The sequence below is a fragment of the Lycium barbarum genome, chromosome 5, assembly GCF_019175385.1.
Source record: "Lycium barbarum isolate Lr01 chromosome 5, ASM1917538v2, whole genome shotgun sequence".
NCBI lineage: Eukaryota > Viridiplantae > Streptophyta > Magnoliopsida > Solanales > Solanaceae > Lycium > Lycium barbarum.
The window spans coordinates 124,706,656-124,732,344 of NC_083341.1; positions in this window are offsets into that span (position 1 = coordinate 124,706,656).

A 25,689-nucleotide genomic window follows, 5' to 3' on the forward strand; every position below is an offset into this window, starting at 1 on the left:
TCCACCGGGAGCCGCTCACGGGGATGCATACTCCTCTACACTCCCTTGACACCTCTCCAAGATTTGATGTAAAGCTTGTCACGAGACTTATTATTCGCTTTCTCTTTGCCAAAATCCATGCGAAGGTCACCATGGTTCTTGGCTAGAGTGGTATGAGCAGTCTGTAGGGTGGTGAGTGACTCACCCATCTTATTCTGAGTTTCAAAATAATCCTTCATCTCCTCCTGAATGGGGAAGCCAGTAGCAGCTCCTGATGAATCGGACCCGTCAGAAGGCATAGACATTTTTTAAAACATCGAGATCATCTCATCGAAACGCGAATCCATGCGCTCAAAAGGGCCCCAGATACGAGGGACCTCAGCCCTAGCCTCACAATCAGCCTTATCTCCAGCCTCAGTATCAGCCCCAACTCCACTCCTTCCCTCTCCTGCGTCGTCCACCTTCCTCTTCTTCTTGTTATTGACCGCAGTACCTCGACCCTTCACCGTAGTGGATGAAATTGAGGGTCAGAAGTGACCCACTCATTGTTACGGTTAACTTTTTCGCGCGGGTTTAGGGTGCAAAAAGGATACTACGAAATCGTTGACGCTCTTTCGGACTTGTTTTGAAAAAGAGTTGCCACCTAATTGTTAGGAAATTAGGAAAATTGGTTTTGAAGGGTTTATTTAATTGCCGTGGAAAAAAACCTTTGTAATCCAGAGTTCTAGGTAAGGGTTCTGATCATCCCCTGGAGAAGGTGTTAGGTATCCCAGTATTAAGGATCCGTACTATACGGTTGACCTTCGAATTCCGGTGTATGAGTATTTACTTAAACTGCTTATTTTGTTTTTATTTTATGGCGAAAGAACTATCATCAATAAATTGCATATCATATGTTTCTTTAAGAAAAATTTGGATATATTCCCTTTATATATAGGGTATCGTAGTTCCGGAGTTATAACATCCGTGTATAAATAGCCTCCTTTTATGTATAAGGAGTATATGTGTTTATAAGAGAAAAGTGTAAAGAAAAGTCTCGATGTATAAATTAAGTCCACACTCATACACTTGGCTCGGGGTGGTACGTATTAGTGCATTCAGTTTTATCTGAAATTCTTTATATTACGACGGTTTATATTTAAAAGTCATTTTTCCCATTTTGGAGTGATATATATTGGCTGTGTATACTTAACTTTTGGCCTTTTATTTGACCCAAATCTATAGTGAACCGAGTCTTACTTCAGTCAGCTTCTTTTCCAGAAATATATACTAGTCCAACTTTGCTCAAAATCTGATTTACCTTGTTCAGAAAGACTGCATTTTTTAGGATTGCTTAGTTTCTTAGCATTTTTTCTGAAATTTATACAAGTGTCCTAAAATAAACCAACTGTTTGGCTCAAAAACGTTTGTAGGCACTGGGCCAAAAATCTATTTCTTGAGGCCTTTGTAAAGGTTCTCCTTTAAAACAAAAAATCGGGTTTGCATTTTTTCAAAGAATGTGGAGGGAAAGAGCTACTAGATTTCTTTAAATAACCAATTGAGTTTTGTTAACACTAAACCAGATTTCCGTTTTTAGTTTTGAAAGAGACGGATTAAAATCCAGTTTTATACTTTATTTTAAGACGCTGAATTTAATCGTGGTTTTGAAAATTCGTTTGGGGACCTAGAGTCATCTAAACGGCATAAGAACCGTTATCCTAAGATGGCTAGTTCAAACCATAAGGTTCCACTATAGTATGAGTTTAGTACAAGTTTTACAAACACGTTTGAATTTGAACACACACACACACACACACACACACACACACACATATATATATATATATATATATATATATATATATATATATATATATATATATAACGAGGAGAGATAGACTAGGGGCGTACCAAGCCCCTAGTTGGCCATTTTCACCCATGGCTGGGCCTTCTGCGCGCCTAGTTATTATTTCCTTCGCTGACTCAATCCTAATTTGAATAGAAGTCCTATTGGGGATGATCCTGGACCCAAGCGGTCATGCAAGTAGAGGAGGAAAAGAAAAAGGGGAATTGGTTATTTTATATTTAACTGCTCTTATAACTAGATTAATCAAACACACACACACATATATACACAAAGGCATGCACCATATAAAGGATCATATACTTGCCCCCATATATATCGAGATTGCCTACAGGGATTTATTTTAAGGCTTAGTATGGTATGGGGACTGGGTTTTAGCCCCGTGTTCCCGATGTCGCGCAAGTTCCAAGGGGTTTCTATGAACCCCAGGCATGGCTAACACCGGAGAGACTAAAACTACCCGAAATTACCAAACCAGGTCCTAATACATATCCCCAACAGTCTAACATACATGGAGAGTATACGAATCACACACATATATATAGGCGGTATACTGGACAGTAATAAGTAAAAAAAAAAAAAAAAGAACACTTCTAAATATTTATAACTTTACATAGAAGGGAATGAATTACATAGTGGAAAAGATAAAGGGACAGTCCTTGCTAAATGTAATTGTCATCTACTTTATTGGGCCCAAAAAAAGAAAAGATAAGTCCACTACTAAGGCAGTTCTACTCATCCCAGGATCAAAACAATATCCAAGCACAGTATTTTATAAATAGAAGCTAACTAGGACATTCTTTCATGAATAGTTTTAATGGAAAAGCCAGCTCAATTAACAGGTCCAAATAACTACTCTATTATGGTGCCCAAATGTTACTTCCATTCAGGACAATCCACACTTATGCACAACAATGGCAAAGCATTATAGTCATGCCAAGCCTTAGCGAAATAAAGGACTTATACAACTTTTTTTTGGGGTGGGGGGGGGGGGGGGGGGATAGCAAGGTTGAATGGATAGGAGGAAATAGAGGAGGCAGGATAAAGCCTATCTTAAACACCAGATATGAAACAGATCATCCAGATATCAGAATTGGACTGGATTTTAAAAGACATCATTTCATGTAAGGTGTGATTAGAACTAGACCCTATTCTAGGTGAAAGAATAGATTAGTTAATCCAGTTAAGAGGTTTTAAAGCATTACACAAAAAGGCAAGTTAAGGGAGCAACATTCAACTTAATAAAAAAAATCTAGAAGAAGAAACCTAATTCATAATAATGGAAAACAAAACTGGGAACTGATCCTGCACAGTACAGCGTAGACATGGCCTCGAGGGAGATGATTGACATACTAATTCAACTCATAATTAAAATAGAATAAACAAGACAGCTTAGTCGACTGTACCCAGACTTGAACAAATTAGAACATCCTGTTGGCACAGATTAGTTTAAAAGAAGAGGGGAAAGAAGAGAGAGAGGCACACATCTATAGAAGAGTTTGAAAGGAACAAGATAACACATAGCCTGAAAAAAGAGCACACTCTGCTCAAACCAGTTTTAAAAAGAACAAACAAACACATTCTTGGCCTTTAAAAGTGAAACAATTATTTGACACATTAAGTCTTGGAAAAGGGTCATACAGTTTTGCATACTTGATCTTTAAAGGATCACACAACTCATACAAATAGCTTTTAAGAGAATATGAACACTCTACAACTCAGTCTTGAAAAGGGATAGGTCAACAGATCAACAACAGCAGTTTTGGGGAATAACAATCACCCTATGTTTGGTTCTGATGGAAGTATCAAGTCCATATAAGTTCAGCTTTCTAAGAAAAACTTAGACACTTCACAACCATAAACTAATAAAGGAAGAAGCATTTTGCACACACTGGTTTATTGAGGGAAAAGAGTCAACCAGTCTCCCTTTTAGCTCTAGGAATAAACATGACACTCTCATTTATTTAAACCAAGGATATTCCAATCATTTGTAAATCACATTAATTTTTAAGAAAAAAAAGAGTTTCTTAGCAAGTTTAAGGCTTAAATAAAACGACAAGCGCCAATGAGTACTACAAACATCACACAGGTATAGGAAACTGAAATTTGCACTCTTGTAAAAATGAACAAAGCACCAACTACCAAGGCAACAGATCACTCAAGGATAGGGCAAGAAAGAGAGATCACTATTTTAGTTCAATGGACTCAAAGAGGTCCTTAATCCTTATTCATTTTTTATCAAACAAAGATAAAAGCTAGAACTGGCTTCCTGTTTACTAGGATTATCACAAAATAAGTAGGTTTGAAGTGACAAATTCAGTTTGAAGATAGTAACTAATATAATCAATCAAGGGCATCAAGTTCCATTTCTTAAAAAAGAAAAAGGCAAGTAAAGGTATGCCAAATATTAGTGTTCTATGTTTGGTAAAAGAAAAGGAAGCTGGAAAGCTAATCTCAGAGGAAGTTCAACTATGCCAATGGGTCTATGACCTTAAGGTTTGAAATCAGTATCAACAACTCTTTAGAGAGAAAAAAAAAATTGAGTATGACAAATATGTATAGCCTTGATTCTTCCCAGAATAACTACAGGTTAAACCAAAAAATCACATCCCATCAAGATTCACCATACACAGAAGGGGGAAAGTTCACATAGACAAGTGTTAAGCACATCACAACAAGAATTGACCACACTAGTTTATGAAAACTAAATCCCTATTTTCCTGAATCAATCCATGAGAACCAAACAAGCACAGATGATAAAAGGCTAGCTATTATTTTGGAAAGAATGTATTGACTAGCCCCTATCAACTATTTTGATCAAAAATGACAACCAGACACTTAACAAGCCCCCCAGAACTTCTCTTCTCGTCTTTTAAATAAAGTGACAACAGACAACCAAGCACAGATATCCAGGCAATCAACTTATGTCAAATGGTAATCAAAGAGAATCCAGAATTTAACTTTACCCTCCACAAACCTTCACACTTACTAAATTTCTATTAGCTTTCTATTCTTTTAATACTACTTAAGCTAAGTAAGGCATGATAGCATAAAAGGAATTGACTTTGTTCTTTTTAAAAACCAAAACATACCACAATAACCTTTTCAATCATTTAACACTATTCCATCAATACCAGACTTATACAAAGAAGACCCTTAACTAAAGTTTGAAAGAACAGAAACTGCAAAAGAGGGTTTAGTGATAGAAACTAACACTTGACTACGGAGCAAATTTTCAGAGGACAATAAGAGAGAGCAAACTAGGACTAAGTAGACCAAACCAGACAGAGAAAATCAAACAGCAGAACCTTTTGAACTTAGCCCTTTTCCTAGCCTTATCATTTACTTTGAAAGCTCCCTTTTTACAGGAAAACAATCAAATGTAATGCAAAACAAGTTAATAGAACCTAAGGTAATCCAAACAGTTTCAAAGAACCATGTTGACACTTTTGAAAAGAATGAAATCCATTTACTTAACCATCTACTAGTGAAATCTAGCCCAATAAATTATCACAAAGTGATTCAAAGTCCCAGTTCTATATTTATATTTTAAGTTGTACATGCAAGAAACAAAGTCCTGAACACATCCAATGCCTCTGAAATGACAAATTCAATCCCAGTGATCACCCTTTGACTACTAGCAAATCTCAGACAACTAATAGAAGTTTCTAAACAAGCAAGTTCATCAAAACAAGTCACAAGATAACTAAATTTCACACTGGAATCACATGATCAAATAGTTTGCAAACAGTTTACAAGTAAGGCACCCTCTTCTTTTTTTCCTTGAAAACCATTTTAGACAGTTAAACCTATGAATTAAGTGACTAAGTGATACTTAATCGGAACTAGGCAAAGCTGGTGAAAGTAATCACCTCATGAACCAACAATAATCACCTAAATGAACACAAGTTCTAACAATAAGGATAAAAGGAATGTTAAATCCATAATCAGCAAAAACCCAGAACCTACAAACCCTTTGGAACAATAACAACAGAAGCTAAATAAATTATTTTACAAATTATTTTACTGCACAAAATGAAGAAACACTGAATTTATAGCTAGCAAAACCCAATCCCTAAATCAACTAGAAATAACAAGAACACACCACTAAACAAGCACAAACATTTAAAACAAACTGAAACTAAAAAGAAATAAAAAGAGCAATTGTTACCTTTTTTGGCCACGCCCAAGACCAAACGTGAATTTGGGAAGATCCTCTCTCCAAACACAAGCCCAGCAATGAAAATAACAAAAAACCAAAATTTAGAGACTAGATTTTCGAGCAAAATTGAAAGAGCCTTAAAACTTTTGAGAAAAAATCTAACTTTTAAGGACTAATATTTCAAATCCCTAATTTTCTTAATTAGCCGACCACTTCACTTCGTGAATGGAATAGAAATCCCAAAAATGCTCTTGAGACTACAAACAACGATGTGGGACTCTCCTATTTTTACAAGTTTAAGCCCGGATCCACGGATGAAGGGCTTAGTTTCAAGGCATACGACAATCAATGGTTGTAATCATTTCTTACAACTGTAAAATGGAGTAAAATAAACACAAATACATGGATTGTACCTTATAAGGGCTGTTTGGACGAATTTCGAGCAAAAATGTGAGAAAAAGGACAAACTTTTAATGCTTCATCCTCTTCTCACCACCCCGATGACGTCACAGTGTTGGTGGTGAATAGTGAACGGCAATTTGACCCAACGTAAAAGGGGGAAGGGAAAGTATGGGAGAGGGAGTGTAGGGGCGGCTAGGGCTTCACCCTAGCCCCGTTTTGGAAAATAACAAATGACCTCCCCCCCCCCCCCCCCTCTTGTTTTTGTGTTACGCCGAGGGAGTATTATAATTCGGTGGGCCAGGTCAGCCCTTAATGGGCTGGACCTGCCCCCCCCCCCCCTCCCCCCTTTTATAATTTGATATTTTTTATTTGTATATCAAGGATGTATATACGCGCATATATAGTGAATATGGGCTCGTAGGGGTAACACACGAATTTTAGTAAAATAGGTTGTTGTTTAAGGCACATAATCATAAAATGAAATAATTAAAACGAGGTCGAATGAAGACATAAAAAAATTAAAAAGCGTTTTAAAACTTATTTTGCAGAAATAGCCTCAAATTGACCCTCAATTAAATAAAGACTGCCATTATGGCCAATCTTTGTATTAATTGGATAAATATCCTCGCAATTAACTATTGAAATTGTAGCCTTAATAAATAAATTGCCATTTATCTAACTTTCTTGATTTTTGATGAATTAAATGAACAATTATTTGAAATTGTTCTGCTGCTAGTGAATTATAGAAAATACTATAAAATGCTGATAAATTTTTGAATAATTAATAAAGGTTTGAAGGTGTCCTTATTAATTTATGGAAGTAAAAAATGTTAACCTGAATAATTGTTTAAAATTATTCAGAATTTTTTGCGAGTGTGCAAACTTATCTTATTTATTATCCAAGGACCCTGAGTAAATAAAATAAACCACGGGAAGTTAAAAATCAGGTGTCAACAACTTCCCCTTCGGTGTTCGGGGATGGCGAGACCATTCCTGAGCAACGAGATGTGACTAACCCTGGTTTTTGACCGACCCGATTCTTTTTACCCTTCAATTTTATGCAAATCACATAAGTGTGGCCGGACCTGGGTTGCTGGGTTTCCTTCATATCTCGAGCTATACGAGAGTTCATGCCACTTGTAGTTCGACTCTATTAAAGACTTTCAAGTGTCGCAGGAGTGTCCTGAGATCAACGATATCGTGCCCGATTTTTTCTCGGACATTTCGTTAGAGTGTGGCCGGCTTTCTAGTTGGGAGACCGCCTACATAACCATGGCCTTTGAGAATAATGCCAATGTAGTTCAACTCGCTGGAGAATAGTGTGTCCTTTATTGCGGGAACGCCTTCGGACTTCCTGGTGTGTACCCGACCGATCGCGATTTTTAGTAAAAGAAATCAAAAGCAAACAAGCTTGGCTGAGTCTAAGAGTGGGGTCCTTTCAATCTTTATCGAAGAGCTTGACTCTCATGGGCACCCGTTTTTTGGTCGGCCGTGTAAGAAAATTTCCACGTTTGCTTCACGATTTGTTCGAACCCGGTTCAGCAGGTTGGCTCTCTCTAGGAGATTGTGCATCTGCTTCCGAAATTCAAAAATATCGCAGATGTCTTTGTGATATTTGCTTGAATGATCCTCTCTGCATCAAAGTAAACATGCAATGGCAGTATGTAATAAAATGAACAGCCCTTTCGGCAGCATGAATGAATGAATGAATAGATGCCTCTCAGCAGTATAAAATGAATGAATAGGTGGCCTTCTCGGCACTATGAAATGAATGAATGAATGGATGGCCCTCTAGGCAGTATGAAATGAACGAATGAATGGCCCTCTCGGCAACATGAAATGAATGAATGAATAGCCCCCTCGGCGGTATGAGATGAATGAATGAATGGCCCTCTCGTCAGCAAAAAATAAATATGCAATGGTCCTTTTGGCATGGCCCTCTCAGCAGCAGAAAATAAATATGCAATGGCCCTTTTGGTATGGCCGTCAAGGCAGCAGAAAATAAATATGCAATGGCCTTTTTGGCATGGCCCTCTCAGCAGCAGAAAATAAATATGCAATGGCCCTTTTGGCATGGCCCTCTCAGCAGCAGAAAATAAATATGCAATGGCCCTTTTGGCATGGCCCTCTCGGCAGTAGAAAATAAATATGTAATGGCCCTTTTGGCATGGCCCTCTTGGCAGTAGAAAATACTGTGAGACTTATATAATTTTAATTTCTTCCGCAATTTTCTATTATTGCAAATGTTGAGTTAAGGGTTCGCCTACCGAAATGGGAAAGGTAGGTGCCCGCACGGCCTAAGCAAAATGGGTCGTGACAAGTTGGTTACCCGGTCTTTAATACAAGAGCGTGTCTACTAGAGTTGTCACGCCCCAAAACTCACCCTAGACGTGACCGGCATCCGACGTCATGAACAACATTGGAAGAACCTAAACGACACAATAATAACACTTGAACCTGCCAGGTTCAACATTCACCTCCAACAGTTTATAAAATAAATGTAACATCAAGTTCTTTTTTAATAATCTTTCCTTATTAAATTAAACAAATTTATAAGTAACTGCATATATCAGGATCACAATTATGAAATAAGATCAGCGGAAGTCTAATATAAGTAAATAGTCATAAACGTGGCATACACCTATTAAGTCGTACGAGACTTTGACAATCTACCCATAATTTTGACAACTATCTATAGAGCTTCTAAGAGACAAAACAATCATCTAACTTCAGGACGCAGCCCGAAAATCAAGAATAATAAATGAAACAGGAAGTGTCCCACAAACAATGATGTGGGCTCACCAAATCAACAGCAGCAGCAAGTTCTCCTAAGCGTCGAGAGTATCACGAACCTGCTCTACTCCGTTACCTAACATACCATCAAAAATAACAATGCTATGCCTGAGTACTTTTGTACTCAGTGAGTGCCTGACAACAAGTATTATAAAAATAAAATGTAATAATACATAAAGAAAACAGTTCTGAAAAGATAGTATAAAAACAGACATTCCACTTTATGATTCTTAATATCATTTGTTAAACAGTTTACAAAGCCATTAATCAATATAAAAATAGGTATTCAGCGTGTGTATCTCAATAAGAATTATCAACACCTATTATAAAGCCTTTTGTCAATTTACAACATTCAATTATGCCTTTTAAATTGATCATGATTGTCAACAACAGTTCCATGAGAGAATAAGAATATCACACATGCCAACACAGGCCTAAGAAACAATCACATCGAAGGGATGACCGTAGAGGTTCCCTTATCACATCGCACCACACCGGAATATAAAATTCTTGGTCGCTATCTTCCTTCTGAATAGCTAGGCATTAACCGCACTCCAGGTAGCGAACCCGGTAGTGGCCACTCTTTCTCCAGAATGGATAGGCAATTTCCACACTAGGATCCATGGTGCTACCCTTTCTCCCGAGTAGCTAGGCATAAATGCACCGAAATATGAAATCCTCGATGACCACTCATCCTCCTGAATGGCTAGGCATAAACACAGCGGAATATGAAATCCTCGATGTCCAATCATCCTCCTGAATGGCTAGGAAAAATCACATCAACAGAGTTCATCGCATAAAAGCCGAATTACAATTCATCTAAAGGTAGTCACATCACCATTTACCATTAAGGTTCAGTATGTCATATCGTAAAGATAAATCAATATAAAGAATGTCTTGAAAGCGTTTTCACTTCTTTAACTAAGATTTCCATGTCATAATTCATCATGAAAACATTAATACCAATCCTTATCCATCATTATTGATTATCTCTTATAGAGGAAAAATGTTTATAACTTATACATGTACGTAGAGCATGATACAAACTAGGTTTAATGTGGGCTTGTCCCCTCACGTACATTAACCATAATTAAAGCAATAAATAGAGTTTCAATTCATGAAAAGCCTTAAAAGAGACATATAAATCACAACCAAAGAGTTCATAAACACCGATCGAAAGAGTACGTTCAAAAGAGACATACAAATCATCTTTATAGTCAAAAATGATTTTTAAAAGAGACATACCTTAATTCCCGCTCAAGTGTACTTCCCACAATCCAACAATTATTCTACAATATTTTTATATAGGAGAGGTTAGAACTCTAGCCTATTTCCATCCATAAACCCTTCTTACAAACGAAAGTCAGGGTTTTCATGACTAGAACGTCTTCTTGAACACTTCATGAATCAATCATGGATTCTAATCTCATAGCACAACCTACACTAGTCTAAACCCTTTAAATAACATCACAAAATTCAAGGATCATACCTTACTGAAGGAATATTAACTTCTCCCAACGTCCCTTTCTTCTTCTCTTTCTTGGATTTCAAGAATCTACGATTTTTGGAAGATGAACTAGTGTTAATTTGATGTTAGATTAATTAAGTAATGATGGGAATTCATCAAGAACTTACCTCATATGTTTTGGGGAAACCCTAGGGTTGTTTCCTCTCAAAAGGTCAGCCAAAACGAAGTGGGAATGAATATAACGAAGTTAGGCTTTTATAAAATTCGGGAAAAATCGCTTCAGGCATAAAATGGCCTGGTGCGTCGCCTGGGGCGTCTCCTAGGGTAGAGCACACAGTATGTCCATTTCGACTACATCAAAATATTTATTTTTCTGAAAATTTGGCTTGGGCCGCCGCCTGGGGAGCCGCCCAGGGCGCCCCTACGCCTAATTTTCACACTGCACAGATGATGCTTAGTAAAATAGGTATAACTTTTAGCACAGAGCTCTGTTGGAGCTGGGAAACCTACCTTTGAAAAGGTATTTTAAAGATCTACAACTTTCATTAAGGAAGTTTTTCCAAATTCCCAACCTATTTGTACAAAACTGGCTTAGAAGTCAGATCTACTGAAATTTAGACGAGTTTGAGAACTCTTATGAAATTCACTATTTGGGTTGACTTCAAAATGACTTCTTATCACCTAAAGTCATCCCGAATGGATTAATATAGCTAAAATATCAACTTAATACTAGTTTTCATACATTCACATCTAACTCGAATTTACGGGATGTTATAAGAGTCTCGTGAATCTGTACGATGAGCTCCGTACTTATCTGTGGGAGGTTATAGGACATTTAGGAAATCTCACTTTCTTTCCTTCCGTCGTGCTACTTTATTCAAATTGGTATCTAGAAAGACCAAATTGGCATCTGACTCTTATCTCTTCTCTCACAGATGGTAAGGACTCGAGCAACTATGGCCCGAGGTCAGGTACCAGAGCCTGCAGCTATGGCTGGCACCTGGGGCACGTTACAGTCAAAGGACGCGGTAGAGTGAGAGGCCACGGGGCTGCTCCAACCAGGGTCAGAGCTCCTGTAGTTAGCCAGCGACGAGAGAGGTCTCCATCTCCCGAGCTCGAGTATCTACCAGGTAGAGACCAGGCCGCAGAGGATGGCATGGACCCAACACGGACATAGCCTGAGGTTACTTCCGATTAGGCCGTGCATGACACTATGGCCAGGATTCTACTTCACCTTGATGTCCAGCAGGCGGCCGCCGGTGTTACTACTCCCGGCGGGAGTTCACAGACTAGGGGAGGTGCGCAGACCCTTGAGCAGGGGCATACACGGGCAGCATATCCCGCTGCAGCTATGACTCTTCGCATTGATGTTATACCCATCCCTGGTGAAGATATTAGGCCCATGGATGGCACCGTTATGAATGCTGCGGATCAAGACTTGGTGGGAAGATTCAGAAAGTTGGAGCCACCGTGGTTCTCTAGTACTTCATCTGAGGATGCCTATGAGTTTATTCTTGATATACAGAGTTACTGCACCATATGGGATAGTGGAGACCCACGATGTTAATTATGTGTCCTACCAGTTTCGCGGCAACGCGAAAATGTGGTGGAGGTATTTCGTGGCATGCAGACCTGAGGGTTCTCCTCCTTTGACTTGGACTCAGTTCTACCGGGCCTTCCTTGAGAAGTATGTGCCCCGGTCTTTGAGAGAGGCTCGTAGGGAGCATTTTTTACACCTTAAGCAAAAGGGCATGTCCTTGGAGTCCTATGTCACCCTTTTCCTCTATCTGACCTGTTATTCTACTCCATTGATCCCTACTGAGGCCGATAGGATCAGGCGCTTTGTTGGGGACTAGTGAGCTCTTTATAGATTCCTTGTCTTCAGATGGATTCTATGGGGGCTTCCTTCCATTCCATCATTGAACATGCTTCTGTGGTGGAGGGCACCAAGGCCCGTGCTTTTAGTGGTGGTGACAAGAGGCAATGTCAGACTGGCAGTTTTGGGGGTTTTGGTATGAGGGGCGCCGGTCAGTTTTTGAGGCCACCTCAGCCCTATTCCGGTCGTCCTGTGCATTCAACATTACCGGCTTTCTCTAGTGAGCCACCTAGGCAGAGAGCTCATGAAAGTTCGTTCTCTAGGCCAGTGGACAGGGCTGCTTCATCCAGGTCTTCAGCTTTCGTGTTTTAGCATTCGACACTTCTTACTTGTTTCTCCAGTGGAGAGGTTGGGCATGTTTCCAGGAGATTTCCCCAACCTAGGTGGGATTATTAGCCACCGAGGACTCCTGTATCATCCGGTGGTCGAGGAGGGCCTTCTTATAGAGGCGGTGCTCAGTCAGGGCGCGGTACTTCCCATGGTTCCAGAGGTAGGTCCCAGCCAGCTAGAGGTGGTACTCAGAGTGCGGAGGGGGATCCCAGACTGGGCATGGTGGAGCCCATTGTTACTCATTTCCTAGTAGGCCCGAGGCAGAGACCTTAGATGATGTGATCTTAGGCACTATTTCTATTCGTCATCGAGCAGCATCTGTGTTATTTGATCTTGGATCCACTTATTCATATGTATCTGCATTTCATGCTATTGGTGGGGATTTGTCATGTGATAGTATAGATATACCTGTTCATGTGTCTACTCCGGTCGGAGATTCTGTGGTTGTTGATCGAGTCTACCGGTCTTGTTTAATTACTTTTATAGGTTACAACACTTGGGTAGATTTAATGATTCTAGATATGGTGGACTTTTATATTATATTGGGTATGTCCTGGCTTTCTCCTTACTATGCGATCTTGGACTGTCACGCTAAGACATTCACTTTAGCCATGCCGGGCAATCCAAGGCTTGAGTGGAGAGGTACTCCTAGTCCCGCTCCGAAGAAGATCATTTCCTTCCTTCGGGCGAAGAAGTTAGTAAGCAAGGGGTGTTTAGTAGATTTGGCGCATGTTCACGATACGACAGTTGCATCTCCACCCCTTGAGTCTATACCTATTGTGAATGAGTTCGCGGAGGTATTCCCGTCGGATTTGCCGGGCATGCCACCCGATCGCAACATTGATTTCTGTATCAACGTGGACCCAGCGCCCTATTTCCATCCCACCATATCGGATGGCACCTGCTGAGTTGAGGGAGCTTAAGGAACATTTGCAGGATTTGTTGAGCAAGGGATTCATTAGACCGAGCGTCTCCCCTTAGGGTGCTCCTGTGTAATTTGTGAAGAAGAAAGATGGGGCCATAAGGATGTGTATCAATTACCGCCAGTTGAACAAGGTCACTATCCAAAATAATTTCCCTATGCCTCATATTGATGACCTATTTGACCAGCTTCAGGGTGTTTCGCTGTTTTCTAAGATTGATTTGGGTTCCGGCTATCACCAGTTGAAGATTAGAGCAGAGGATACTCCGAAAATAGCATTTCGGAGGAGATATGGCCACTATGAGTTTCTAGTGATGTCTTTGGCGCTTATCAATGCCCCTGCTGCATTTTTGACTTTGATGAATGGCATTTTTATCCGTTCCTTGATTCTTTTGTGATTGTGTTTATCGATGACATCTTGGTGTATTCCAAGAGTAGAGTAGAGTGGAGCATGAGAGCTATCTTCGTACCGTCCTTGGGTTGTTGAAGAAACTTAGTTTGTTTGCTAAATTTTCTAAGTGTGAGGTTTGGTTAGACTCTGTGGCATTCTTAGGTCATGTGGTGTCCAAGGAGGGGATTATGGTTTATCCACAAAAGATTGAGGCTGTGAGGGGTTAGGCGAGGCCTACTACTGTCACCGAGATTCCTAGCTTTGTGGGTCTGGCCAGTTATTACCATTGCTTTCTGAAGGGTTTTGCTGTCATTGCTTCATCCTTGATCAAATTGACTCAAAAGGATGTTCTCTTCCAGTGGAAGGATGATTGTGAGGAAAGCTTTCAAAAGCCCAAGCTTTTTTTGAACATAACCCCGATCCTAGCCTTGCTTGTGGAAGGTAAAGATTTCGGGGTCTACTATGATTTTTTCCCGTATGGGTTTGGGTGCGGTATTGATGCAGAAGGGTAGAGTGATAGCTTATGCTTACCGCCAATTAAAAGTTCACGAGAAGAATTACCCTACCTATGATTTGAAATTGTTGGTCGTGGTCTTCGCCTTAAATCTTTGGAGGCATTACTTATACGGTGTCTATTGTTAGGTTTTTACTGATCACTATAGCCTTCAGCATGTGTTTACCCAGAGAGATCTTAATTCCAGGCAGCACCGGTGGATGGACCTGCTGAAGGACTATGACATCTCTATTCTGTATCACACTGGTAAATCCAATACGGTTGTTGATGCCTTGAGTCACAAGGCAGTGAGTATGGGGAATTTAGCTCGATTGATTGTTTTTGAGCGTCCGTTGTCCATGGAGGTTCAGACTCTAGCCAACAGTTTCGTCTGTCTTGATATCTCAGCCCGGGAAGGATTTTGGCTTGTATAGAGGCAAGGTCATCATGATTGGATCGGATCAAGGCTCATCAGTTTTGAGGATTCTCAGTTAAGCAAGATCCGAGATAAGGTGTCTAGAGGGGAGGCCAAGGAGGCCGTGATTGATTCTGAGGGCATTCTGAGAATTAGAGGACGGATGTGCGTTCCTCGTCTTGGTGATTTGATTAAGTTGATCTTATCTGAGGCCCATAGCTTTCGCTATTCCATTCATCCGGGAATGACTAAGATGTACTGTTACTCGAGGCAGCACTATTAGTGGCGCCGTATGAAGAGAAATATAGTTAATTTTTGTGGCTAAGTGTGGAAATTGTCAACAGGTAAAGTATGGGCACTAGCGACTCGGCGGGGTACTTAAGAGGATGCCCAATCCCGAGTAGAAGTGGGAGAGAATTACCATGAATTTTGTCACGGGTCTTTCGAAGACCCTTGGCAAGTTTGATTCTATTTGGGTGATAGTGGATCGATTGACTAAGTCCGCTCACTTTGTTCCGGTTCAGGTTTCCTATACCGCAGAGAAGCTAGCCAAGATGTATATTCGGAATATTGTGAGATATCATGGGATCCTTATTTCTGTTGTATCTGATTGGGGTACTATCTGCACTTCCCGATTCTGGAGAGCATTTCATGACGAGTTGGGTACCCGATTGGACTTTAGTACAGCCTTCCATCCCCAAACTGATGGCCAGTCTTAGTGGACTATTCAGGCACTCGAGGACATATTGAGAGTGTGCGTTATTGACTTTGGTGGTCATTGGGATCAGTACTTTCCCTTGGAAGAGTTTGCATACAACAACAGTTATCATTCGAGTATTGGTATGGCGTCTTTTGAAGTTTTATATGGTAGAAGGTGTAGATCTTTTATTGGCTGGTTCGATGGTTTCGAGGCTCAATCTGGGAGCACGGATCTATTGAGAGAGTCCCTTGATATAGTGAAGGTTATTCAGGCCAGGTTTGTGGCAGGTCAGAGTCGGCAAAAGATGTATGCGGACCGGAAGGTCCGAGATTTAATGTTTGTTATTGGTGACCAGGTTCTATTGAAGGTTTCACCCATGAAGGGTGTTATGAGGTTTTGTAAGAGGAGCAAGTTGAGCCCCAGGTACATTGGTCCGTTTTAAACTGTGGATTGTATCGGCAATGTAGCGTATGAGTTAGCATTGCCGCCAGGATTAGCGGGAGTTCATCCGGTCTTTCATGTTTCGATGCTGAAGAAATACCAAGCCGATGGAACCTACATTGTCCGTTGGGATTCTATATTGCTTGATGAGAATTTGACTTATGAGGAGGATCCTATCGCGATCTTAAATAGGCAGGTTCGGAAGTTGAGGTCAAAGGAGATTGCTTATATGAAGGTGTAGTGGAAGCACCGCCTTGTGGAAGAGGCTACTTGGGAGACTGAGTCCGACATACGTAGCTGATACCCCTAGTTGTTCACCGATTCAGGTATTTCCCTACTTTCCTTCTTTTCTTTGCTCGAGGACGAGCAACGGTTCAATAAGTATCTGATGTAATGACCCGTTTGGTCGTTATAGTTTTTTCGGCATTTTTTCCCGTTCCTGAGCATTTATTTGCTCACTTTTGACCTAAGGGGACCGCTGATATGCTTCCCGAAGTGCCTAGACCGAATTCGGGCAACTTTGGTAAAAATATAGGCTTAAAGTAAAAAAGGTTGACCCGAAAGAGTTTCGTCGATTTCGAGAGGTCTGGACGGTCGTTTAGACCCTATATGTGTATTTGGCTCGGTTCCCAATGCATTAGGATGCATTTCGGGACATCGGATGGGAAATGGGAATTAAGGCAACGGGGGTTGACTCAATCAACGAGGCCTCCGTTGGAATTTTGAGATCACGAGCGCGTTCGCAGCGTAATTTTGTGTGGGTCAGTGTGTCTGGTATGTGAGCAGATGGCCTCGGGAATTAGTCGAAAAATCAGATCGAAAGGAAAACTTAGGCCAAGTTTCTAGTGTCTGGTGCTCGCTTTGGCTGCACCAGCACCGCAGCGGCGGCACCGCTGGGGCGGTAGACCTGCGCTGCAGCGGTCCTAGACATTTAGGCTTGACCACTGATGCGGTCAAGTGGTCGCTGGGGCGACGCCGCAACAACAGGTGACGGGCAGTTAAATCCATTAAATGAGTCTAAGACCCTCGTTATTTCATATCACGATATTGGAGCTTGGGAGAGTTGTTCTTGGAGACAAATTGAAGAAATTCTTGGTGGTAAAATTTTGCCTAATCCTTTACCCATCCTTAATCACAATCATCTTAGATTTTCCCCTTCCCTTTTAAATCCCTTAGAGATGGAATTTGAAGGAGGGTTTTGGAAGACTTTTTCTTAGGGTCTTATATGATAACTTGATGATGATAATGTTAAAACTTGATGAATCTAAGCTTAGTAACTTCATATCTTCCACTTTTAACATTGAATTTCGGATTTGGAGACTTAGGGTTTATACCCAATTTGGGGATTTTACTTGAAATCGGATTTAGACCAATTCTTGGGTTAAATCAACAATTAATGGTTGGGTTATGATTCCCTAGTACTTAATTTGGTATTTTGCCAGCGAATTTCCAGTTTTGCCCTTGTGGGCCCGTTTCCCCAATTTCTAAGGTTAAAATGGACCTAGTTGATATCATAGCAATCTTAGTATCATTCTTCGTGATTTCTAATATAGAATTCAATTATGCTCAGACTAATTTGGTTCTGGGCTTCAGAGGAAGGGCAAGGCAATAGAGTGACTTGTTGGCGTTGCAGTTCGGCAGTCCAGGTAGGTTATGATTTACTTTTGATGAGACTTCGTATAGTGAATCACATATTTAGATTATGAGGTCAGAGACAGCATGTGAACCTTCAGGTATGAAGTTGGGATGGATATTGCCTTAGGTTAGGCCCTGATGTGTGTTGGGACTAACCACCCCGCTAAGTGTGCTTGAATGTTCCATTTGATGGTTGATGCCATGTGTAGTTGGTCAACACCGAGTTATGTCTTCTCCTCTTGATTTGGATAGAATTGACATACCCGTGGTTGGCATTTGTACTTGGATATATTGTTGGTGTACCCACTGTTGGTACTTGATTTATTGATATATGTTGGCATACCCACTGTTGGTATTGTGATATGATACATTGTTTGCGTATCCCGTTGTGGTACTTGTGATATTGAACTTGATCGATTTACATATGCATTGCACGCATTCTCTCGTATTCATGCATGGCTGATACCCGGTGATGATCCGGTACCATTGATTGAGCGAAACTGATATTTGATAAACTCTTTTACTTGAGTAATTGTGAAAAGGCCGATATCTGAAGATCCACTCCGGAATCATTGATTATATGAAACTGATAATTGATAAATTCTTTTACTTGAGTGATTGTGAGAAGGCCGATGTTCGAGGTTCAATTCCGGAATCGTTGAATTATATGAAACTGATATTTAACAGACTCTTTTTGAGCGACTGTGAGGAGGTCGATGTCCGATGGTTATATTCGGGCATCGTTGTTGCATGGCCGATTTCGATGTTATCCCAAAAATCGTTGTTAGTGCATGGACTCCGCGGGTCCCCCAGGGTGGTGTCGGTGGACTCACCCTATGAGCAATTAGCCAGGGTCCTGTCTGTGTGTTAGGTAAAGATTCGGGATGGGTGGCACTTAGACTTCACGTCACGCTGGGTTGTGCTACCGAGACGTCGATATTTTCATTCAGAGTACATGTGTACACCTCATTTTCATGGCATGGCATCACATTTATACAATTATTGCACTGCATTGCATTATGACTTGATTGAGATGTTGTGATGATTGGATTGTGATGTTTCCGTTATGATGATGGATCGTGATGATTCTATTATGGGGATTGGATTGGATCGGATACGTTCGGACTAGACAGATTTGGGGTTAGATGCTTACGTAGGCAATGATGGATATCTGGTTGTGATTATATTGTCTTATACTTGCTAGATTCCTTGTTTATCTGCTTTATCTTCTGAATTGTGTTAACTATACTTAGTCAGCCGATGATGCCTACCAGTACTGTTGATTGTACTGACCTGCACTTGGTGCATTCTTTTATGAATGCAGAGTACCAGGTCGGATCTACTTCGTTGACCCATGGCTGAGCGACTCTTCGGTTTTCACTTGAGTTTTCTAGGGTGAGCATGGCGTCTGCTGACCTCGAAGACTCTTCTATTACTTATGTCTTGTTTTCCATTCAGAGACATGATTTGAGACTACTTATGTATTACTATTCAGACTTTTAGTATTCGTATTTAGATGCTCTTGTATGACCAGACCAATTACTGGGGTGGATTTCATTTACTTCCGTACTTGTTGATATTATATTATATTGTGAGACTTACGTTATTTCACTTTCTTCCGCTATTTTCTATTATTTATGAATGTTGAGCTAAGGGTTCGCCTACCGAGGTGGGAAGGTATGTTCCCGTGCGGCCTAAACAAAACAAATCAATGATCCAACAACACTTAGAGGGACTAATGCAACCTACTTAATCTCAAATAAAAATCCTTACTGTTAATCACAGAAAACAGTCATGGTCCAGAGGGATCCAAACAATACAACGATAGGTAATACAAGGTACAAAAGTGTCAACATGATTCATAAACAGCAACAGCACAGTCAAGAGAATATGGAAAACTTCAGGACAGCCAAGCAAGTAATAACAAGGATGGCAAGGTAAGGAACAGAAGGGTACAGAACTAGAGAGAGAGAGAGAGAGAGAGAGAGAGAGAGAGAGAGAGAGAGAGAGAGAGAGAGAGAGAGAGAGAGAGAGAGAGAGAGGAATAAGGCCAAAGCCACAATCAAGAGAGAGAGAGAGAGAGGAATAAGGCCAAAGCCACAATCAACACACTCATAGTCTTTGTTTCCAATTATTTTAAAAGAGAAGGAAAATACAGGCATTAGCTAAAGGGAATGAGCAGTAAACAGGTGATCAAACACCATAAGATGGAGGGATACACAGACAAACTACCAAACACACCAACATGTTTCTATTTCCAATTTTAAAGAGTTAGCAATCAAAGAATGGGTAGAACTAAGGGTTAAATGGCTTAGAACTCACATCTGTCCAGTGATGAACCAATTCGAATATCAAAAACTATTTTTTAAGTTTGTTTGTTATCAACATAGATGTCACATGAGTAAAATTACAAATCCATGGCCATTTTAGCTTAGTTTTAATCTCAACAAGTTCAATGATAGCAGGATAGGCAAGTCACAAGTTTATTAAAGCATTAGTAGAGCCTCAAAGTAGTTCATACTCAGTCCATTCTGCAGAATTTGCACAGAAAATACATAGGTAGCCAGTAAGGGCTTCAAACAGCATAGATTGGTGGGGAGGGTAAATGACAGAACCAGATTCAAGTTTCACAGATGGATTCCAAAGGCAAGACTGTAGACATCATACATACCTTTTGAAGTTGGAATTAAGCCCCTTTCTGGGTATTCTACTTAGTCTAAGTGAATTAGGTACACTAATGAGTCTTTAACAGTAAACTAGGTATCAAAGCACAAATGACACATAAAATAATGTTCAAATCAACAGGTAGACAATAAAGGAAGTGACAGATCTCAGAATAAGGATCACAACCAGTTCTTCCAAGGGGCAGTTTGACCTTATTCTTTAGTCTTTTATACTGGTGTTAATGACTTATGTGAAGCAGTGGACTTCAACCACACTATAGCCTTATACTAATATAAAAGCATAAGTTATAAATAGCAAGTTCCATTGACAAAAAGTGAGTAAGACACAGGGAAATTTCAGAAATTACGAGTGAAATGCAGGCAAACCACTTATAGATCTATCTCCAGCTTTGCTGTCTCAAATTTTACACAAAAAGGCCAAGTTTCTTATAAACTTCTTACCCTTTCCCTTTTTGGCAGTTCTCAGAAATGAAGGCAACAAACACACACACAAAATCCAGGACACTTAAACTCTTCCAAGATCAAAATTTTAACTGCAAATCTTATAACTTTCCTATTTTTACTAACTTTCCATCTAGACAGTCTCAAATATATCAAACAAGTTTTAGGAAAGATCACTTTTATCTTCATATACCTAGCAAAGTTCAAAATAACAGGGCAAGACAAATAGGCAAGCAAACTAGTCACTAATCTGGTCTCAACCAAAGCAAATAATGTCACATGATTTTTCAGAAAATTCATCTTTAGCTCATTCTTACACTAACTAAATGGTAATGAATCATTTTAGTTTCATTTATGTCATAACAAAGTGTCACAGAATCAAGTATCAAGCCTAAAGTTGTGTCTTCTAAACCAATTTTAATTTAAGCAAACTTAGGGTCATATCACATGTTTGTTGCTGCTTTCCATGACTCTAAGCTTCTGATTTTAGCCCATTTTTAAGTCATAGGGGTTTCATCTAATTACTAAAATCCTTTTGGTTCAAAGTCAGTGTCATGAAGCATCAACAGGATTTCCAAATGATGGTTTACACTTGGTCTTATTTAGAATTTACATACAAAGGTCCAAAACAAAGTATAGCAATCAGCAGTGGTCTTATTCAGTTACAAAGAGTGATTAAGACAAGATCAAACAAGTTCACAACAATTAGGGGAGCATCAATCTACCTTAAGTGTAAATATGGGTCAGTTAAGGTCAGAGTAAGTCATAGACAGAAGGGAATTCACATAGAAACACTTATAAGTTCAGAGAAAACGAAACCATGGTCATAAAGGATCATGATTATATTCCAAGGTCACAAAACATCACTTAGGCTAGACAACAGGAGAAAGAGTAAAAACCATATGCACATATAGGTCTGAAATTATAAACAATTAGCAATGCAAGTATAAGCAAGCAAGCACCCTGTTTGTTTTTTTTTTAAAGAAAATTTTTGTCCTCTATTTTAGAAAGATAATAAGCTCAAAAAGGTTCAAATCTTAATTAACTCATAGCACTATTTTTGGAAAGGAAATTTTAATCAAAGATCAAGTCTCCAAGAATCAAGCACATAGAGGGAAAGAACAAGAAACTGAGTGTAACACCTCGTAATATTTCATGTGCATAGTAAATAGAATAATGCATGGTAAGAAGTATATGATGTTTCTATAAGTAAGAAAGGCTATTCAACGATTCTAATTAAGATACCAAAGACGTTGGAAGTAAGAGGAGAAAGTTCCTTAAGAAAGGCAAAATATATGTTTCGTCTTGGAAAAGTTCCGCAAAGTACCGAGTTAATGTTAACTTAATGATGTCTTAAAGAAGGGTTATAACGCTCCTTATACTAATAATGAAGTGTTAAACAAGTGCTAAGAAGGTCCCATAAGGATTGCAGATCAAACGAATGAAAGAAACAATTTCTGAGAGGTGGGGTTATACAACCGCTTATACGGTCCGTATAACATAATACGAACCATATAAGGGTTCGTATAACACCCAACAGGAAGATGTTTTCCCTGATGGTGAACCACGGACACTTACATGGACTGCACAATGATTTACAGACAATTTAAGTGGTCCGTATAATACCCGACGGGCTGAGTAAGTTGCAAGTATAAATACATATTCCCACTCTTATTTTCTCATTCTTTCAACTTCTCCATCTCTCTCAAGACTTCTAGAGGGTTCTTCAAATTTCCTCTTTAAGAATACAAAGGAAATCAAAGGTTCATATCATAAATCCAAGAGAATCAAGTGCAAGAAACTCATTCGGGTTCATCCAAGACAAGAAATCTCATTGGAAATGGAACTAGGGTTTCGCTCAAGTGAAGTGTTTTCACTCAAAGATCATTCCCACACTATCAAAGGTAAGTTTTATGATAATTTTCATATTATTTGGGCTATGGAGGGATTGAAAGACTTGGATTATAGAAGGAAATAGCAAATGGGTTACACACATGAAAATAGTGACCTTGTTGGGTAGTAGCTTTATATGAATCATGATTCTTGATATGTTGTGATTATAACTACGTAATGAATGATATTAAGAACATGGGAGAAACATTATATAAGGATGAATGCAATGTTGTATTATGGCCATGGTTATGGATTATTTGGAATGGCAATTGAGAAACTTGAATAACGTAGGGCGTATGAAGATTGTTAATTATGATATGATGAATGTTAGTATTGACATTGGGAGTTGATATATGATATGGAGAAAAGTTTCATAAATAAAGGAGATGCTGCCCAATATTCTCTGGCTTTCGTTCAAAAATGCTTATGTTATCGGTTATCTAATATTAGTATGAACTCTCTCGAAGGTAGAGACGTGATTTATCGGAGAGGAACGTTCAAGTGATAGAATAGCTAAACGAAAAGGTATGTAAGGCTAGTCTTTTCTTTCTTAAGGTATGAATCCCATGACATGACTTCCCTTATTCTCCACGACTTTCTTACATTCCGGCAAGTATGAGTCTATGACTATAAGAGCTTCTTATGAGATAAAGAAAAGAGATATGTTACGAACATGATAATGAAAATGATGAGTTTTAGTATAAAGAATTATAAAGCCTATGATATGATGTTTTCATAAAGCTAATGATCATATTTATGATTCTTTGGTATTGTTCATTGTGTTACACTTACCTTATCATGTTAGTTCCGTCAAGGTGAGGCAGAATGTTTATGAAACTCCATAATGGAATAGGGGGTTCACGACCTTACATCACCCCGATAGAGTATAGTCTGTCTTTAGTTCTTAAGCATGATTCATGATGAGTACATGATGATTATATTACACCGCGCCTATATGGCCGGGCAGACACCGCTAAGGCGGGCAGCGTATACACCATGTCTAGATGGCATGGGAAGACACCACTAGTGGGTGGCATGAGATGGCTACCCTGGACGCGAGAGGCCTGGACGCGGGCTAATGATTATCCCACCGTACCTATATGGTCGGGCAGCTTATACATATATGCCTACATGATATAATGATGTTTATGAAGCAAGTTAGCATGCATTATTTCAGTTCTTAAGTGACAGTCAGATACAGGTTATGCCATGCTTGATGTCTTCTTGTTTCATTGATACGCAATTATTGCTTATGTCATACACACTCAGTACAATGTTCGTACTGACGTCCTCTTCTTTGGACGTTGTGTTCATGCCCACAGGTAGACAAGGAGACAGTGCAAATCCATAGGAGCTACCAACAAATTTATAGGAGCGCTCCATTATTCCGGAGGTGCTATTCTGAGATATTCTTTTGTGTACATACTTGAGCGCGACGGGATCCTGTCCCATCCTTATGTCTAGTACTCTAGTACAGGCTCGTAGATGCGTATGTGTGGGTAATATGATCTCATGATTTTCCTTATATATATATATATATATATATATATATATATATATATATATATATATATATATATTCTTTTGATAGTCGAAGGGCTTATGTATATAAATGTAACTATGCTTGAAATTGAAAATAGTTTTCCCTATGACTAGAAGTGTGAGCGTAGTAGATAAATGCAGAATAAGTATGATGACTAGCAGTATGAGTGGTGCTCGGTAGTCAGCTCCGGGTACCCGTCATGGCCCCCTATTCGGGTCGTGACAAAAGTGGTATCAGAGCAGTTCAGTCCTAGGAAGTGTCTACGAGCCGTGTCTAGTCGAGTCTTATTTATAGTGTGTAGCGTGACACACCTATAAAAAAGAAGCTACGGGGCATTGAGGAAAAATGACCGCTCTTCTTCTTATGAGATCGTGCGATAGAGCCATGTTATAAGATTTTCTCCTCCTTAATTGTGCGTTATGATTTCAGTAATCCCGCCAAAGAGAAAAGCAACCGCCGCCCAGAAGGGCAAGGCTACTACAGCACGGCGAGCGGAGAGGGAGCCACCAACGAATATAGAAAAACGTGAATCACAAAATGAGGCTCCATCTAATACCTTTTCTACTCCGCCTGTTATAGAGGAACAAGAGAGGGCTTCAGCTCCAACTCTTATGCCTCCAGTTCCTTCACCGGCTACTTCGGGTCAACAGATGATCGAAGCTATTCAGCTACTGACACAGTTAGTTGCCGCTCAGGCATAGCGGCAGAGTATAGGTTTAGGCGATAGGGCGACAAGTACTCAAGCTCAGAATTTTATGAGTTTAAATCCTTCAGAGTTTTTCGGGTCAAAGCCGGATGAAGACCTACAAGGTTTTATTGATGAGATGTTGAGAACGTTGAAAATTATCCATGCCTCCAAAATTGAATTTGTGGTGTTGGCATCTTATAGACTCCGGGATGTAGCGGTCCTATGGTATAATAATTGGGTATCTTTAAGAAAGGAAAATGCACCTCTCCCGGTTTGGCAAGAATTTATAGATGCCTTCATCTGTCACTATTTGCCACCCAAGGTTCGTCGGGCTAGAGCGGATAAATTCTTAAACTTGAAGCAAGGAAACATGACTGCCTTGGAGTATATCCTTCACTTTAATTCATTTGCTAGATATGCTCCAACTATGGTGGCCGGCGTGGGAGATAGAATGCATAAGTTTGTGAGAGGCTTAGGGCCACATCTGTTCAAAGATTGCTTGACAGCTTCAATGCAAGAAGGGATGGATATTTCCTGTATTCAGGTTCATGCCCAGAACTTAGAAGAGCAGCAACATCAGCAAAGGGGTG